General features: G+C 40.0%; 2 protein-coding genes and 1 pseudogene across 5 annotated transcripts in view; 1 reads left to right on the top strand and 2 right to left on the bottom strand.

Moving 5' to 3' along the window:
• Window positions 1-17,298, top strand: part of LOC121718789 (zinc finger protein 708-like) — a 712,111-nt gene that overhangs the window by 360,868 nt on the left and 333,945 nt on the right. The gene's annotated exons all lie outside the window — the stretch shown is intronic.
• LOC121718798 (gastrula zinc finger protein XlCGF57.1-like) overlaps window positions 1-17,298 on the bottom strand; it is a 102,084-nt gene that overhangs the window by 38,370 nt on the left and 46,416 nt on the right. The window lies entirely within an intron of this gene.
• LOC121719845 lies at window positions 1,525-7,162 on the bottom strand (annotated as a pseudogene).

Genomic DNA, 17,298 nt, shown 5'->3' with positions numbered 1-17,298 from the left:
TCTTACCAGATAGATAAATAGATAGATTGATAGATAGATAGATAGATTGATAGATACCTATAGATAGATTGATAGATACCTATAGATAGATTGATAGATACCTATCTATCTATGTGGTAAGATCCTCATTACCCAGCTCACAGATCACTTGGAATGAGTACCATAAACCGCACTCAGAGATGCCACCAAAATTGCCTTAAACAGCCACAAAGCAGTACAAAATCACATCCAGGACGACGTGACACACATAAACATCACCCATGGGCCAGAAATTATACAATTTTAGCTGAAAGACTTTCCCCAGATACAAAAATGTGTAACTCAGTGCTAATGATCACCCAGTGAACAGCAGATTGAATAGTAATGTAAATCCAGTAGACTAGTATTTGATCAAATGTTCTGTGATATTTTATAGGAGTCTTAGAGTTTATTTGCATGTATCTAAATGTTTTTGAACGGCAGGAGACAGAAGATTTATCAGTCTGGCGGAAATAAAACTGGGATAACATTGCATGGCAGCATGGATCACAGTATGATAGTGTAGGATTGCAATAAACGGAGTGGAGGAAGAGTCTCACGTTGACAACGCAACGGCGTGTCGTTTATTCAATCATACTAAAACGATATGAAACAGTATGGTGAATTATGTCCATAGTGTCCACTACAATAGCATGATTTCACACTCAACAGAAAAAAAGAATGAAATCTCATAACAGCAATGAACAGAGACCTTCTTGATACACATATGCATGGAAAGAAAAATTATGTTCATTCACGGAAATGAGGTTGCGCATCACGTTAGTTTAGAATAGGCCATTTAGGCATTTGAACCCATAAGCAGTGCATGATAATATAGCTCATCATAGTTTTACAAATGCTAAAGGCTGCGTTATGTCCAGGATTCCCAACCATCATAATTATGGGTGTTGGTCATTGCTATGCAAGCTGATCAATTTTAAAGGTTTAGGTATTTTTGGCCACTGTAGATCTCCCTCTAGAGTTGATGTATTTATATTGTAAACAGCAAACTTCTCGTGACATAACCCCCCTGTACACAATGTAAATGCTTTTGTTATGGAGGTGAAGAATTAACAACAGGCAAAAACCCAAAATTGCAAAAAGCCAGTCCAATATGCGTTAGCAAAGGGTGGTTGTGTGCGTGCGTGCGTGCGTGCGATGGATGGGTGCACTTATGGGCTCAGCCAATTGTGTTCCGTGGTTCGACTCGACTGCACTGGCCTATATCATAATAGCACAAGTATAGACAAACGATGGGAAGAATGGCCATAAGCTTTCATTTCCCCTTCAACTCAAGCCAAAATGCACCCCATGAATGAACAAAGACTAATCTGCTTTAAATATCGATGATTTTATGAGCTCTCCCTGTTCTATGTTCTGCGCTTAAACTCTTAACGTGTAAACGAAAGGCCCAAACGCATACAAAAATATGCGATTATAAAAATATCTAGTGCTTAATGCAATCGCATAATATAACAATTGTGTTAAATACCAATTTGTGCAATTTTATGCTCTGCACAGGATACATTTATGAGGCTACTCTCCAGTGTGAATTCGCATATGGGTTTTTAAAGTTGAAATGTATGAAAAAGCTTTTCCACACTGTTTACATTTATGACGCTTCTCTCCAGTGTGTACAAGCATATGTGCTTTAAGATTCCAAATTCTTGCAAAAGCTTTTCCACACTGGAAACATGTGTGAGGCTTCTCCCCACTGTGAATTAGCATGTGGGTTTTTAAAACTGAAGTGTATGGAAAAGCTTTTCCACACTGGTTACATTTATGAGGCTTCTCTCCAGTGTGTACAAGCATGTGGGCTGTCAGAGACGAACCACGTGAATAAGCTTTGCCACACTGGATACATTTATGAGGCTTCTCTCCGGTGTGAGTTAAAATATGTCTTTTAAGATGTGACTTCATGGAAAAAGCTCTTCCACAATGGACACATTGGTTTGGCTTCTCTCCAGTGTGTGTTAGCATATGAGTTGTAAGATTTCCGATTTGCGAAAAACCTTTTCCACACTGGTCACATATGTGAGGCTTCTCTCCAGTGTGAGTGAGACTATGGATATTAAGAGCTGAAATATCTGGAAAAGCTTTTCCACATTGGATACATTCATGAAGCCTTTCTTCAGTGTGTTTTCGCATATGGGTTTTAAGATTCCGAATTTGTGTAAATGCTTTTCCACACTGGTTGCATTTATGAGGCTTCTCTCCAGTGTGTACTAGCATATGGGTTTTCAGAGACGAACCACGTGAATAAGCTTTGCCGCAATAGATACATTTATGAGGCTTCTCTCCGGTGTGAGTTAAAATATGTCTTTTAAGATGTGACTTCATGGAAAAAGCTCGTCCACATTGGATACATTGGTTTGGCTTCTCTCCAGTGTGTGTTAGCATATGACTTGTAAGATTTCCAATTTGCGAAAAACCTTTTCCACACTGGGAACATACGTGAGGCTTCTCTCCAGTGTGACTCAGATTATGGCTATTAAGAGCTGAAATGTCTGGAAATCCTTTTCCACACTGTTTACATTCATAAGGCATCTCTCCAGTGTGTACAAGCATATGAGCTTTAAGATTCCAAATTTTTGCAAAAGCTTTTCCACACTGGATACATATGTGAGGCTTCTCCTCACTGTGAATTAACATGTGGGTTTTTAAAACGGAAGTGTATGGAAAAGCTTTTCCACACTGGTTGCATTTATGAGGCTTCTCTCCAGTGTGTACTAGCATATGGGTTTTCAGAGACGAACCATATGAATAAGCTTTGCCGCAATGAATACATTTATGAGGCTTCTCTCCGGTGTGAGTTAAAATATGTCTTTTAAGATGTGACTTCATTGAAAACGCTCTTCCACATTGGACACATTGGTTTGGCTTCTCTCCGGTGTGTGATAGCATATGATTTGTAAGATTTCCGATTTGCGAAAAACCTTTTCCACACTGGGAACATACGTGAGGCTTCTCTCCCCTGTGTACAATCATATGGAATTTAAGATTTGATATTTTTGTAAATGCTTTTCCACACTGGTCACATATGTGAGGCTTCTCTCTAGTGTGAGTGAGACTATGGCTATTAAGAGCTGAAATGTCTGGAAATCCTTTTCCACACTGGATACATTTATAAAGCTTCTCTCCAGTGTGTATTCGCATATGGGTTTTAAGATTATGAGATCGTGAAAAAGCTTTTCCACACTGAAAACATACGTGAGGCTTCTCTCCAGTGTGTATTACCATATGACCTTGAAGAGATGCAATTTGTGAAAATGCTTTTCCACACTGGTCACATTTATGAGGCTTTTCTCCAGTGTGTATTCGCATGTGGGTTTTAAGATGCGGAATTTGTGAGAAAGCTTTTCCACACTGGATGCATTTATGAGGCTTTTCTCCGGTGTGTATTAACATATGGGTTTTAAGATGTGAAATCATATAAAAACCTCTCCCACACTGGTCACATTTATGAGGTTTCTCTCCTGTGTGAGTAGACATATGGTTTTTCAGAGTTAAAATGTGTGAAAAAGCTTTTCCGCAGTGAACACATTTATGAGGCTTCTCTCCAGTGTGTATTAAATTATGGATTTTAAGATGTGAACTTTGTGAAAAAGTTTTTCCGCAGTTAACACATGTATAAGGCTTCTCCCCAGTATGCACTAGTATATGGCTTTTAAGATGTGGAACTTGTGAAAAAAGTTTCCCACAATGAAAACATTTATGTTGTTTTTTGCGAGTACTCTGCCTTGGATTAACACCAAGAGAGTGTGTTTGCTGGTGTTTCTTGAGTTCTCTCAGGGCTGTGAAACTCTTCCTGCAGACGGTGCAGTGGTGCAGCCTTCCTTTGAGTTGCAGTTCATCATTCTGTCCATGGATCTTCTGTTGTGGGTGTTCCGATTCACCTGGAAGAGTTACAAGGTGGATTTAAAATGACAGATAGACGTTCTATTATGACAGACAGATCCATTATGACAGACACTAGTGGGTGTTATGATACACCTGGATGAGTTACAGGGTAAAAAGGATACAAGTGAGTGACTGTCTTGTAGCTTTCAATGCTATCTGTCTACACAGAATCCATTAAATATGCCCTTGTATAGAGTAAGGGTGGGCGATATAAATCGTCCTCAAAATCACACATTAAAACCCCACACATTCACTAAATTCAGAAGGAGTTTGCGAGAGAAGCCCCTGGCTGCAGCAGAGCAAGTTAGTCACATGATTGGAGGTGGGTCCACGTTGTCACACGCACGCCTAATGTTTATTTTGTGCGGCTACTTCATTAAAAAAAAAAAAATAGTGAGCAGCCTATGATAACCGTATGCCCGGCAGGCCGGATTTAAGTGTGTGGCGGGCCGGATCTAACCTGACCCTAGCCAGATGAATTTCGCTCCGCCTAGCTCCACTCATCCATCTGGAACCGATCCATTGAAGTGTTGCTTCAGAAGGCTGGGCCTAATCAAAAAATGCTTGCATATGATTGAATATGCCACTTGTCCGGACGTGTTACTTCAAACACTCACATCGAAGCCAACCCGTGACGCTGATAACAGTCTCACGGTCGCTTCTCCACTATGTCACATCTATGAAACTCCCGCCCTGCGTCCTGATTGGCTGAACCATAAAGTTGGTTGCAGAAATTACTCTCAATGGAAGAGGTCCCAGATGGATGTGAGTGAAGCTAGGCGGAGCTAAGCGGAACGAAATTCATCTGGCGAGGGTCAGGTTAGGCCGGATCTATGATAACCTAATAAATACACGGCGGGCCGGATTAAAGTGTGTGGCGGGCCGGACCTATGATAACCTAATAAATACAGAACGAGTCACTAGTTTGCTTGCGCATTGTTCAGACGCACGTAGCAGGTTGTGATATCTGTCTCTTTCCCACAGAGGTTTATGCACGCTCGATTATCTCTAGGACCCTCCCCCTCCGCACATTAGCCGCTTACAGTGGCCGTTCTCAATCCTTCTCACACTCATTGGCCTGCCACAGATTCCAGATTCATTGATGCGTCCCTTCAACGTTTAACATGTTAAAAAAAGGGTCAAATTTACTCAATATAAAAATCAGTTGCACACTTTCAAATTTTGGTGGCAAAATGCAACCATTTGGTCGCAGTCTGGAGCCCTGTGTGGGGTCACCTGAAATTCAAATCTTTGCCTGACATACAATTGACCAGTACCTTAGATTAAATAAAAATATAAAATAAAAAATATTAAGCTCTCCTCCCTCTTGACCGTTCCTCCTCATCATCCGACATTTCATATATTAACTCAAAAGTTATTTTAGGGAAAGTTATTTTTTTCTCCAATTGCAATTGGAGGAACAGACCAAGTTGGTTACCAAGGCTACTCACTTTTTTAAATTACAAGACATTTAACTTCCTATGGGATGTGCATTTTTAGGCTTTCCCCCGAAATTGTACTCTGCCTACTTCAGAGGCCACTGTTCCCACCTAGTTTGTAGTGGGGGGGGCGGGGGTCGTTCTGTTCAGTATCACGATATTTTGTGCACGCAATTATATCGATAGGGTAGCGCAAAGTATCGCAATATTTAATTATTATCTATTTTACTTTTATTTACTCAGGGCCTAAATTTCAGCGCGGGATTGCTGGTATAGCGCATAAATTATTCAAGTCCCGCAACTCTAGCCATCCTAGAGAAATTCCGGGACACATTTTACAGCGCTGTCTGATAAAGTTAATCAAATAATGGAGCGCCGTGAATGACGGACCTGACAGACCAACTTCTGACGTGAATCGAACGTAACCGCATGCAGACACACACATGCGCACAGAGACACTTTGCAGGTGCACTCTCTTGCTCTCCCTCTCTCTCTCTCTCTCTCTCCTGCAGCGATCAAGAACTGTCAAGAATTTTGCAACCACAGAAGGATTACATTGAGTGGCCATGAGACGCGAGGGAACATGGATGTGTTCTCCATTTGAGGAACGTAATCGATTGCGGACGTGCACAGACAGCTACAGACACCGAGCGCATCGTTGGCCTAGGTTAGGCTACTTTCACTAGAGTGTGCTGTCCCTACATTTGCAAAATTGCTTAAAACCTGTTACTACCAGTATTTTTGTCCTGTGTCGAATCTTGATTGAGTGCGCATCTAATGTAACAGCTGTGTCTTCGCGGAGACATCCACACTCCATGTTTCATTTTGGCTGTTGTTGCGAGCGAGCGAATGCAGAAGTGCCGTTCACCCTATTACAAGTTGATGAACCACTGAAAAGATTTGGGAAACATTATTTTGAGGTACAAAAAACTCTTTGGTGTTGCTTTAACTCAAGGGGAGCTGGAAAATGACTAATTCCCCAAATGGTGGAATATAACTTTAATGAGCTGATACTGAGAAATTAAACTTCAGATGCTGCAACAACCACTTTCTTGTGGTTGCTATGGATAACATTAAAACACGTGTATTAAGGGATTCACATCTAAAATAGGTATCTGAAAGGACTTACTTCCCAGCAGATAATCGTGTTCTTGTTCATCATCTTCAATCTTCACTTCAATCTCCGCGGTTGTCTGTTTTGTTTCATTGTAAGTTACGTTGGACTCTGTGACGTCCGTTTTAGTTTTACAGTGAAGCTCTGCAAAGGGCTTTTCGTCTTCATCTTGACATGAAATCATATGACCATATTCCTCCTCTTTTATATCTTCTTCTTTCACCATCACGCTCAGCAGGTCAACCTGCTGACTAAACGGATGTCCGAGATCCATGTTCTGAGCGGACCAAAAGATTAACGTTATCCCATCCAGTTTTCTACAGTCTATAACCAGAAAGACACAGAATCAAAAGGTTGCCTTTTCTCGTTTTAAATAAAATACTCGCAAACAATATCAATAATTGTCACATGACTTATTTCTGATTTATCTGCCACTTTCTCATGTTCGAGTAAGTTAGCTTAAAGAAATCGACCTCCTGTGTAGCAGCAGACATTAAACGAGCCTACCTGAAGTAAGTCCACTACTCCACACACACTCTTCTGCTCACGGAGATCTGCTGATCTGGTGTTTATGTAGAATAAGACATGAAACCGTGTTTAACTTAACAAAATCAAGGATTATTGGACATTACTGCCTTACAAAATTTTCGTGGCAAATAGAAATAACTCGTGGACTCACTGTTACTGGTAAACAAAGCCGACAACTATGCCATACTGCCACCGCCGGGAATGGAGTGTCACTGCAGGAATTTGGATTTGGAACGTTTTTGGCTTGTTTAGATCGAGGCTATTTCATACAGTCTATGGTTTAGGTATACACAGATAGACAGACACTGTCCCAATAGGTTAGATATTATCTAAAATGTCTCATTCGACGTGACGTGACATTGTTTCAACACAGACATCATATCAAATGTTGAAAATGACAAATTTGATTCCATGGAAAATATAGGCCTATTCATTTTGAATTTGATACCAACATGTTTCAAGAAAAGTTGGGACGGGTTAACAAAATGCTGGAAAAGTTGTAATGATAAAGAAAACAGAAGGGGGAATGTTTCAGAATTCTGGTAGCTGGGCAACATAAAAGATATGAAAAAGAGCATCATCAGAGAGGCAGATTTGAGTAAAGATAGGATGCAAGAAGTAAAGATGTAAGATATCACTCAAACTGCATGTGTGGACAAATGATGAAACAATGTCATGTTAATGCTTCTTAACATTAAACTGTGAAGCATTTAGGGAGTTCATCAGTACATAATATCATTAAAATCCAAATATAACAAGGGATAGAACTAAAAAAAACAACATTGGCCGTGGTCTTTTGGATCTCAGATGGCACTGCATTAAAACCAGACCTGTTTATGTAAAGAAAAGCATTGTATGGTGCAGGAAAACCTCTGATAACAATTGTCTATGAGCACGGTTGGATACTCAATTCAGAAATGCTAGTGTAACTGGACCTGAGCTTGTTAAAAATGGACTGAGGTAACGTGGGAAAAGGCCCTGTGGTTAGACCAATCAAAATTTGCAATTTGTTTTGAAAATCATGGACTTATAAAGAGTAAGGATCCAAGTATCCACATCCAACTAGTTTTAGTGTTCAGTTCTAAACCCAACATCTCCGATGGTGTGGAGGTGCATTAGTTGTATATTATCACATTCTGTTTTTATTGGCTTTTTACACAATGGCCCAACTTATTCTGATTTGGGGTTGTAGATTTGTTGATCTTGATGTAAGATTAATAACACTTGGTTAGATTTTATTAGGTAAGCAGTTTTTGTCATCTTTAGTTGCAACAATGTTATTTCTGAGAGGTGAGGTGTAATTTGATTCAATGTTGAACTGAAATATAATAGCCTTTCTCCAAATCACAGACTTCAATTCTCATAACATTAGCTGAAGGTAATTAGGAGACAATCACAAGTCTGTGAACTCTGAATGTAGACTATGTGTTGTCAGGTTTTAAATATGGGCCTACAGTACAGACTAAACTGCTTTGCTATATCATTCCAAAGCAGTATCAACCATATTGATCCTCTACTCAAGATGAATATTAAAGTATAAGTATACTTTATAAAGTATATAAACTTATACTTATAAAGTATATAAACTTTATAAAGTTCATAAAGTATATACTCTTTTGATCCTGTGAGGGAAATTTGGTCTCTGCATTTATCCCAATCCGTGAATTAGTGAAACACACTCAGCACACAGTGAGGTGAAGCACACACTAATCCTGGCTACATCGGCGCTCGGCCTTGCTCAAGGGCACTTCAGACGTGCCTACTGGTCGGGGTTCGAACCAGCAACCCTCCGGTTACAAGTCCGAAGCGCTAACCAGTAGGCCCCGGCTGCCCCTAACTATGCCTACTGTTTGGATTTCCTTCATGAATCGCAGGAGCATGTAATGTGAATGCAGTGGTGGTAGTCCATGACTGCTGGGTATTGTGAAGATATATCTAACATTTTAAGGAAAAACAGCATGTCCAAAATCACTTGTAAATAGTCGATGGAAACATCTGTATTTGCACACCACTCAACATGGTTCCCATGGCTACCAAGCCTCTGATTCTGTAATGCACCTTTCTAGCAGCAGTCCAGGTTTTGAGGCAGGAATGGTTCTTTGTCATTACTCAAATTAATATTATTAAGGTGCTATATTGTTATTAATTAAAAAATAAAGAAATACCCGCACACTGTCGTATATGTTCCCAGAGTGGTTTATTTAAGCTACAATGTTTTGACCAGAGGTCTCCGTCAGGTATTAAGGAGATGAGTGAGTGGGTGGGGGATATAGATAGACAGAATAGTGAGCAATACCCCATGTCCACCAATCAGTCAGTCCTTCCTATCAATGAATCAGACAAAAGTGAGCAAATAGCCTATATATGTGAGCAAATGGCCTATATGGCCTACATTAGCTTACCAAGTGTTACAATTGCATCAATTCAATCTTTTGAATAGGTTGTTATACATCAGACCCAATCCCTCACATCCATACAAGTGCCACGTATATCAGGAAGAACAAAGAGCACAAGCAAATTTGCATTGAATTGACAATTATAAAAAGGGTTTTCTCATCACATTGATCAGATTCCTAACGTTACGTCATACTTTGCATTGAATTGACAATTATAAAAAGGGTTTTCTCATCACATTGATCAGATTCCTAACGTTACGTCATACTTTGCATTGAATTGACAATTATAAAAAGGGTTTTCTCATCACATTGATCAGATTCCTAACGTTACGTCATACTTTGCATTGAATTGACAATTATAAAAAGGGTTTTCTCATCACATTGATCAGATTCCTAACGTTACGTCATACTTTGCATTGAATTGACAATTATAAAAAGGGTTTTCTCATCGCATTGATCAGATTCCTAACGTTACGTCATACTTTGCCTAAAATTTACAAACTAACAATAAACAGCACAACAGTCAGGAAACAATGCATGTGGGTCTATCTTGGCTGTAAATATATTTCTGCATTTTTCCAGATGTTTACACTGCAAAAAGTGACATTTTACTAATTGTTATAATCTTAGGTTAAAATAAAAATTTAGCTAGATTTTTCTTATCTTAATATAAGATTATAACACTTAGTAAAATGTCACTTTTTGCAGTGTACAGGTGTTGCTGCTACTATTTATCACAATAAGTTTCAGGTTTCATCTTCGGTTTTGTCTCTCGTCGCTGATTGGCCTGATATTTTTCTTGTCTGAGGGAAACGTTAGTGAATTATCATGTCCCAGACTAGAATCTCTCTGAAAGGATACAGTATCTAGGATGGGCAGGGCCAGATATATTAAGTGGGTGTGGTCAGGATATTATTTTATGGCTCATGGATGAAAACTGTTCAGAAGTGTCACGCAGGTTCTCTCTAGTGTGTACAAGCATGTGGGTTTTAAGGTTCTGAAGTCGTGAATAAGCTTTTCCACACTGGACACATATGTGAGGCTTCTTTCCAGTGTGTGTCATCATATGGATATTAAGATTTGACATTTTTTTAAAAGCTTTTCCACAATGGACACATACGTGAGGCTTCTCTCCGGTGTGCGTCATCATATGGTAATTAAGACTTGACATTTTTGTAAAAGCTTTTCCACACTGGATACATGTATGAGGCTTCTCTTCACTGTGTGTTAGCATATGGGATTTAAGATAAGGAATTAGTGCAAAACCTTTTCCACACTGGGCACATATGTGAGGTTTCTCTTCAGTGTGAATTAGCATATGGGTTTTAAGAGCTGAAATATGTGGAAAAGCTTTTCCACACTGGTCACATTCATGGGGCTTCTCTCCAGTGTGTATTCGCATATGGGCGTTAAGAGAGGAAGTACGTAAATAAGCTTTTCCACACTGGATACATTTATGAGGCTTCTCTCCGGTGTGAGTTAAAATATGTCTTTTAAGGAGTGAATTTTCTGAAAAGGCTCTTCCACACTGGACGCATATGTGAGGCTTCTCACTAGCGTGAGTTAGCATGTGGGCTTTCAGATGTGCAATTTGCAAAAACGATTTTCCACACTGGACACACAGGTGGGGCTTCTCTCCAGTGTGCGTCATTATATGAGATTTAAGATTTGATGTGTTTCTGAAAGCTTTTCCACACTGGACACATACATGCGGCTTCTCTCCAGTGTGAATTCGCATGTGGGTTTTAAGATTCTGAATTCGTGAAAACATCTTTCCACACTGGATACATTTATGAGGTTTCTCTCCTGTGTGAGTCAAACTATGGATTTTAAGTGCTGAAATGTGTGGGAAAACCTTTCCACACTGGTCACATTTATGAGACTTTTCTCCAGTGTGTATTCGCATATGGGTTTTAAGATTTCGAATTCGTGAAAATGCTTTTCCACAATGGGCACATATGTGTTTCTCCCCAGTATGTACTAGCATATGGGTTTTCAGACGTGAAACTTGTGAAAAAACTTTTCCACAATGAACACATTTATGTCTTTTGCCAGTACTCTGGCTCTGATTAACACCAAGAGAGTGTGTTTGCTGGTGTTTCTTGAGTTCTCTCAGGGCTGTGAAACTCTTCCTACAGACGGTGCAGTGGTGCAGTCTTCCTTTGAGTTGCACTTCATCATTCTGCCCATGGATCTTCTGCTGTGGGTGTTCTGATTCATCTGAAAGAGTTACAAGGTGGATTTAGAATGACAGATAGACGCTCTATTATGACAGACAGATGTTACATTATGACAGACACTAGAGGGCGTTCTGATTCACCTGGAAGAGTTACAAGATGGATTTAGAATGAGACAGATGTTCCATTATGACAGACACTAGAGGGTGTTCTGATACACCTGGAAGAGTAACAGCGTATCCTTGCATTCAATGCTATCCGTCTACTAGGGCTGTAACGATACAAACCAAAACAAAGCGTCCTTGCCTTCACGATTGTTAATGTTTTATTTGGATTAAATGTGCATGCAGAGGGGCGTGTGTCCATTGAGCACGGCGAGAGAGAGAGAGAGGTGGACGGGGGTTTACTTCTATACTGTTTGGTTAAGTTGCAATCATGATTCAAAATGAAAGCTACGAGAGCTATGAAACTCTGATTTATTTATTTATTGATTTATTTTTGGACAACGTACCGGTAAGTAAGGCGGGAGATATGTGTTGCTTATGCTGCCGCGTAAGCTGCAAATGCTGCGGGAAACACTAGAAGGGGTGTGTCACGATTCTGCCTTCAACCACAGCAACAGTGTCGTGGATATGAGTGTTGCGATTTCAGTTTAGATACGCATATCATTACAGCCCTAGTCAGCACTGAACCTGTTAAATATGCCCTGTATAGAGTCATATTTTTCCTTCAAAATAGCAGAGCATTTCAGACAGACATGAAATTCACTGCTCTGAGAAAAAAAAAAAAAAAAAAAAGAAAAAAAAAACCGGCAAATGCAGAGTACTGGCAAAAGGCAACATAAATGGAACCAGTGTGGAGAAGCATTCTCACATGTTTTACGTCTTAAAGGGGTGGTTCAGAATTTTGGACATAGGACCTCATTTCCAAGTTAGCAAGTCTGATATTTATCAGTGGAGACCGTTTTCAACATTTTTTATCCAGTCCTTCTAGTTGCAGAGTTCGCAGGTGCTAAGCTCGCGCAAGTCATCAGTATTGTTAGCCTGCCACTAAACCGCACTCCACAGTACACCTGAGGCAAATAAATTATAACGCCAGACTATCATGACACTTGGTTTGATTTTATTCTTTGCAGCGAACAGCACCCTAAATGATTGTGGTCACTCAAGATAATGAATGCCTTTTACTGATGAGCCGATGAAAAATTAAACTTCAGACACAGCAACAAACACTTCCCTATGGTTGTTATAATGGTTAACATTGAAATACGTTTTTTTTTTTTTTTTTTTTTTATCTCTCAATATGGTTAACAGGGGAGTCATATCTGAAAGGACTTACTTCCCAGCAGATAATCGTGTTCTTGTTCATCATCTTCAATCTTCACTTCAATCTCCGCGGTTGTCTGTTGTGTTTCATTGTAAGTAACGTTGGACTCTGTGACGTCTGTTTCAGTTTTAGGCCTACAGTGAAGCTCTGCAAAGGGCTTTTCATCTTCATCTGGACATGAAATCATATGATCATATTCCTCCTCTTTTAAATCTTCTTTCACCATCACGCTCAGCTGGTCAACGTGCTGACTAAATGGACGTCCAAGATCGATGATCCCATCCAAAGTTTTCTAGTTTTTTGTCAGAACGACACAAAAACAAAAGATTACCTAAAATACAGTACACAAAAACAACATCAATAACACATACTTATTTCCATTTACCACTTTCCCATGTTCGAGGAAGTTAATTTAAGAAATTGATCTCTGATATTGTATGTAACGTAGCAACCGCTGCTCAAATTATATAATAATAATAATCATAATAATAATAATAATAATTAATATAGCTTTATCGTCCATAAAAAGTGGAAATTTGTCTTTGACTTCACAGGTGGGTTTCTAAAACACAGACACAATAAATATAACAAACAAATAAAACAATCACCATTAAAAACAACAATATTCCTGCTGTATATCAGTTGTACCAAAATGTAGTTTATTATTATTAAAGAGAAATGGTTCCTGGCATAAGTCCGCGGCGTTAGTTTAACCGCATAATAGACGTTTTGTTTTCATGTGTTGAATGGAAGTCAATGGGCGCCGTAAATCGGTAAATAGCGGTGACCAAAGAATATCTCCGGATAGCGAGCTGGTAGCATATCCATAAGAAATCGAGCTGTTTGTGTGTAACGTAGCATAGACATTAAACGAGTCTACCTCAAGTCCACTGCTCCACACACGCTGTACTGCTCACGGAGATCTGCTGATTTGGTGTTTATGTAGGATAAGACGAGAAACAGTGTTTATCTTCACAAGTCAAATAAAGCATTCTTGAACCGACACTACTTCCTTACATAATTTCAGTGGGGAATAGAAAAAACTCGTGGACTCACTGTTACTGGCAAACCAAGTAGACAACTATGCCATACTGCCACCGCCGGGAATGGAGTGTCACTGCAGAAATTTGGATTTGGAACGTTTTTGGCTTGTTTAGATCTATTTCATACTGTCTATGGTTTAGCCCAATTTAAATCATATAGACAGCGACAGACAGACAGACACTGTTATTTGCCCCAATAGAAATAATCTAAAATGTCTCATTCGTGGATAGCATAGGTGCCAACTCTCACGCTTTCGCCTTGTGACACACGGTTTTGCCTGTTTTCACACGCACTCACGCCACACATCCAATTTCTCACGCAAAATAAAAATCCGATCTTGGTCCGAGACTCGTGTGTTCCTTTTCAAACTCCACGACGGTAAATGGCGCTGATGAGCGCCACTCAACCTATGCGCTGCGCTGCACGCACCTGCCTGCACCCATAGACAGTAAAAGAAATTGACGAACAGACTCCGTCGTTTTCAATGTGAGGGCACTGAGTCAAATAGAACGATTTTTCAGTTGGTCCCCCCAGTACTGCGCAGACTCACACTTAACTTCGTGACGTTAGCCATCAAACTGAATCTTGTAACTCATATGATAGATACACAGAAATTCTTCTCACACTTCCTTCGCCTTCAAAGTCATCAAAGTTAAACATTTATTTATGTATTATTATCATCCTCACCAAGTCGTGTTAATGTTGAAGCTACCATACATGATCATCTTCAAAAACAGTCATGCTAAAACAAAACAAAAAAGTTATAGCCTTGAAGCTAATCTTCTTTCCACTTTTCCGACCTACGGTCAATCCATCGAAAACCTCTGAAATGATTAGTGCCGTTTTTTTTTAAAAATTGGGTTTACTTTTTTATTATTATTAGGTTGCCTCTGTGTAATGCTTTACCTTAACATACGGTCGTGTATGCTAGGTTTTGCTTATGAGTTACCGTCAGACAGTGAGGTGGACTGAGCTTCTTATCCAAACAATACGGTTATCTCACTACGGCGCGAAAGAGAGATTACGTCAAAGCTAGCTTCCCTCCAACCGAACAAGCTAACCATTCTTCTTACGGGTAACCAACGTTACGGACGAGGTAGTGGAGTCTGTTTTGCCTTTGTAGTGTTTATGTGGATTACACAGAAGCTACAATATCGGCACAGGATATATGTTATATGAAGTTATGGTATTTCAAAAAAATCGTAGAATGAATGGGCTTCTATGGGAGTTAGCAGAGAGGTGGTCCCTCCAGCCTACGTCGATTCTTCTACTTCCGGGAATTCGCCTGCCCCCTTGCCTGCACCCCGAAGTAGACAGAAGAAGATATAGAGAGAGAACAGAGCCCGTCTACGGAGAGCCTTGCCACTCCGTATTAAGTCCCATTGTACCAAATTTTGGATGCAGTTCCACCAGATTTCCACTGGGGGCGATCGCCATGAGTGCAGAATGAATGGGAGTCAATGGAGCTAGACAGCTAAATTGGTCTCTTTCACCTGATTGTCGTTGACAAATCTCAGATTTGATTGTAGTTTGCATAACTTCAACATGGGTTATAGGTCAAAAGTTGAATGAACGAGTACTTATGTCCTTTTGATTTCTTACAGGTTGGGTCGTTGTTGCACATAACACGCTAGCATTGTGCTAATGAATGACGTCATTGACACATTTGAAAGGCTTTTTAGTGACTTTAAAAAATATAATACTCAACCAAGTGTATTTTCTTTGCCTCCCCTTTCGAATGCAATACTCAAATTACTTGAAAAAAAAATTATATCCCAAGAAAAGTGGATTTTAAGGGGTACAGCTCCATAGACCTCCATGCATTCTGCACTCGTGGACGAGCGCCCTCATGTGGAACCACAGAAGGAACTGCAACCAGTTCAGAAACCGGAAGTTTTCAAAGAGTGGCAGTTCTCCCCTTATTATGACCGCCGCTAGTGAAGCTAGCGAATCGGTCATATAATGATTGTCAAAGTTTTTTTTTTTCCCCCCCCGTCATCTACTTCCTGAATTTTTGGTCAACGATACCCGGGACACCGAAAAACCGGTGCACATGAAATTTGGTGGGTATGTAGCCCCACTAGACTTTTACGGAAAAATTTTGTTTCGTCCCCGGGGGCCACTCCCCCCCCCCTGTGCTGGGCCCCCCGAACCGCAAAAAAGCAGTTTTTCCTAAATAACTACCTGAACCGTGCAGTGAGACGTAATTTTGTTGGAAGTTAAAAGTGGGTTGGAAAAACAATGGACGCTTCCTACAAGGACTGTAGTTTACCGCAGAGAATGTCTAATAAGGATAGGACAATGTTCACATGAAATGTAATTCCCATTTCTTCTTGAAGCCGAAATAAATCTGAGAATGTTTACCGAACATGCTTGGTTTTTACTGCAGGTACGTTAATCTTATAATATTAATAAGGACCTAGGTAATGTTACCGTTAGCGTTGGTTGAGTGATGGAGGCCAATTTGATTGCATTTGTAGAAAACTATAAATGCGGTTATACCAAGCAAATTGATAGCAGCACTGTAATTGTATCTTTCGACTGTCATTTGTTGCACGTGCTACAAAAATCATTCTGTGCAATGGAAGATTTACCAACGTTACACCGGTCTGATACAGTTTGGCTATACATGCGTGAGACTGAGACGCCTGTTTATTTGTTTGAAGAAGTGCATGCAGGGTGTCAGAGGGGAATCGATGTGCTTTGATTCCAGCTTGGTAATTGTAGTCTGTGAGATTAAAAAGCACGTGTGTGTGAAGTATCCAAACAATGACACCTTCATTTCATTATGGCTGCTTTAGCAACACACCTTAAGCTACTGTGTAGTGGGTCCCATTTAGAAGTGGCTACTTCATTCGCGCTTTCCTTGACTCATGGAGCTGTGTGAATTTTATTACAACTTTTCGCACGATATGGCAGTTTAAGTCCGCTTGATAAGGCGTAAGCCATTGGTTTCCAAAGGAGATTTTATTTGTGTCGCCAGCATAGCCTATTGACAATTTATGTTGTAAATAGGCCTACCTTATAGGCCTACCTGTAGCATAGGGAAGCTAACAGCTTTCTATTAGGATCTAGTTAGTTAGTTACAGTTTTGTCATAACTCCCTGATGCATTTTTGCATTTAGAATAACCAGAGCGTGGATATCTCAATCGGAAAATTAAACAATATCGGGTGCCTATGGACTAGGCTGGGTGAACCCAGCCTGATCTGCCCGCTATTTATTTTTTGATTTCTTAAAAGATTGAGCTTGGTCTGGTGAAAGCCAGACAAGCCATGGACCTCAGTTACACAAGGCAAGGGAACATGAATCAGCCTATATTTGCACGAACAACAACGGACAACAGCTCTTCAACTT

The sequence above is a fragment of the Alosa sapidissima genome, chromosome 9 (assembly GCF_018492685.1).
Source record: "Alosa sapidissima isolate fAloSap1 chromosome 9, fAloSap1.pri, whole genome shotgun sequence".
Lineage (NCBI taxonomy): Eukaryota > Metazoa > Chordata > Actinopteri > Clupeiformes > Clupeidae > Alosa > Alosa sapidissima.
This window is presented reverse-complemented; position numbering and strand designations above follow the sequence as displayed.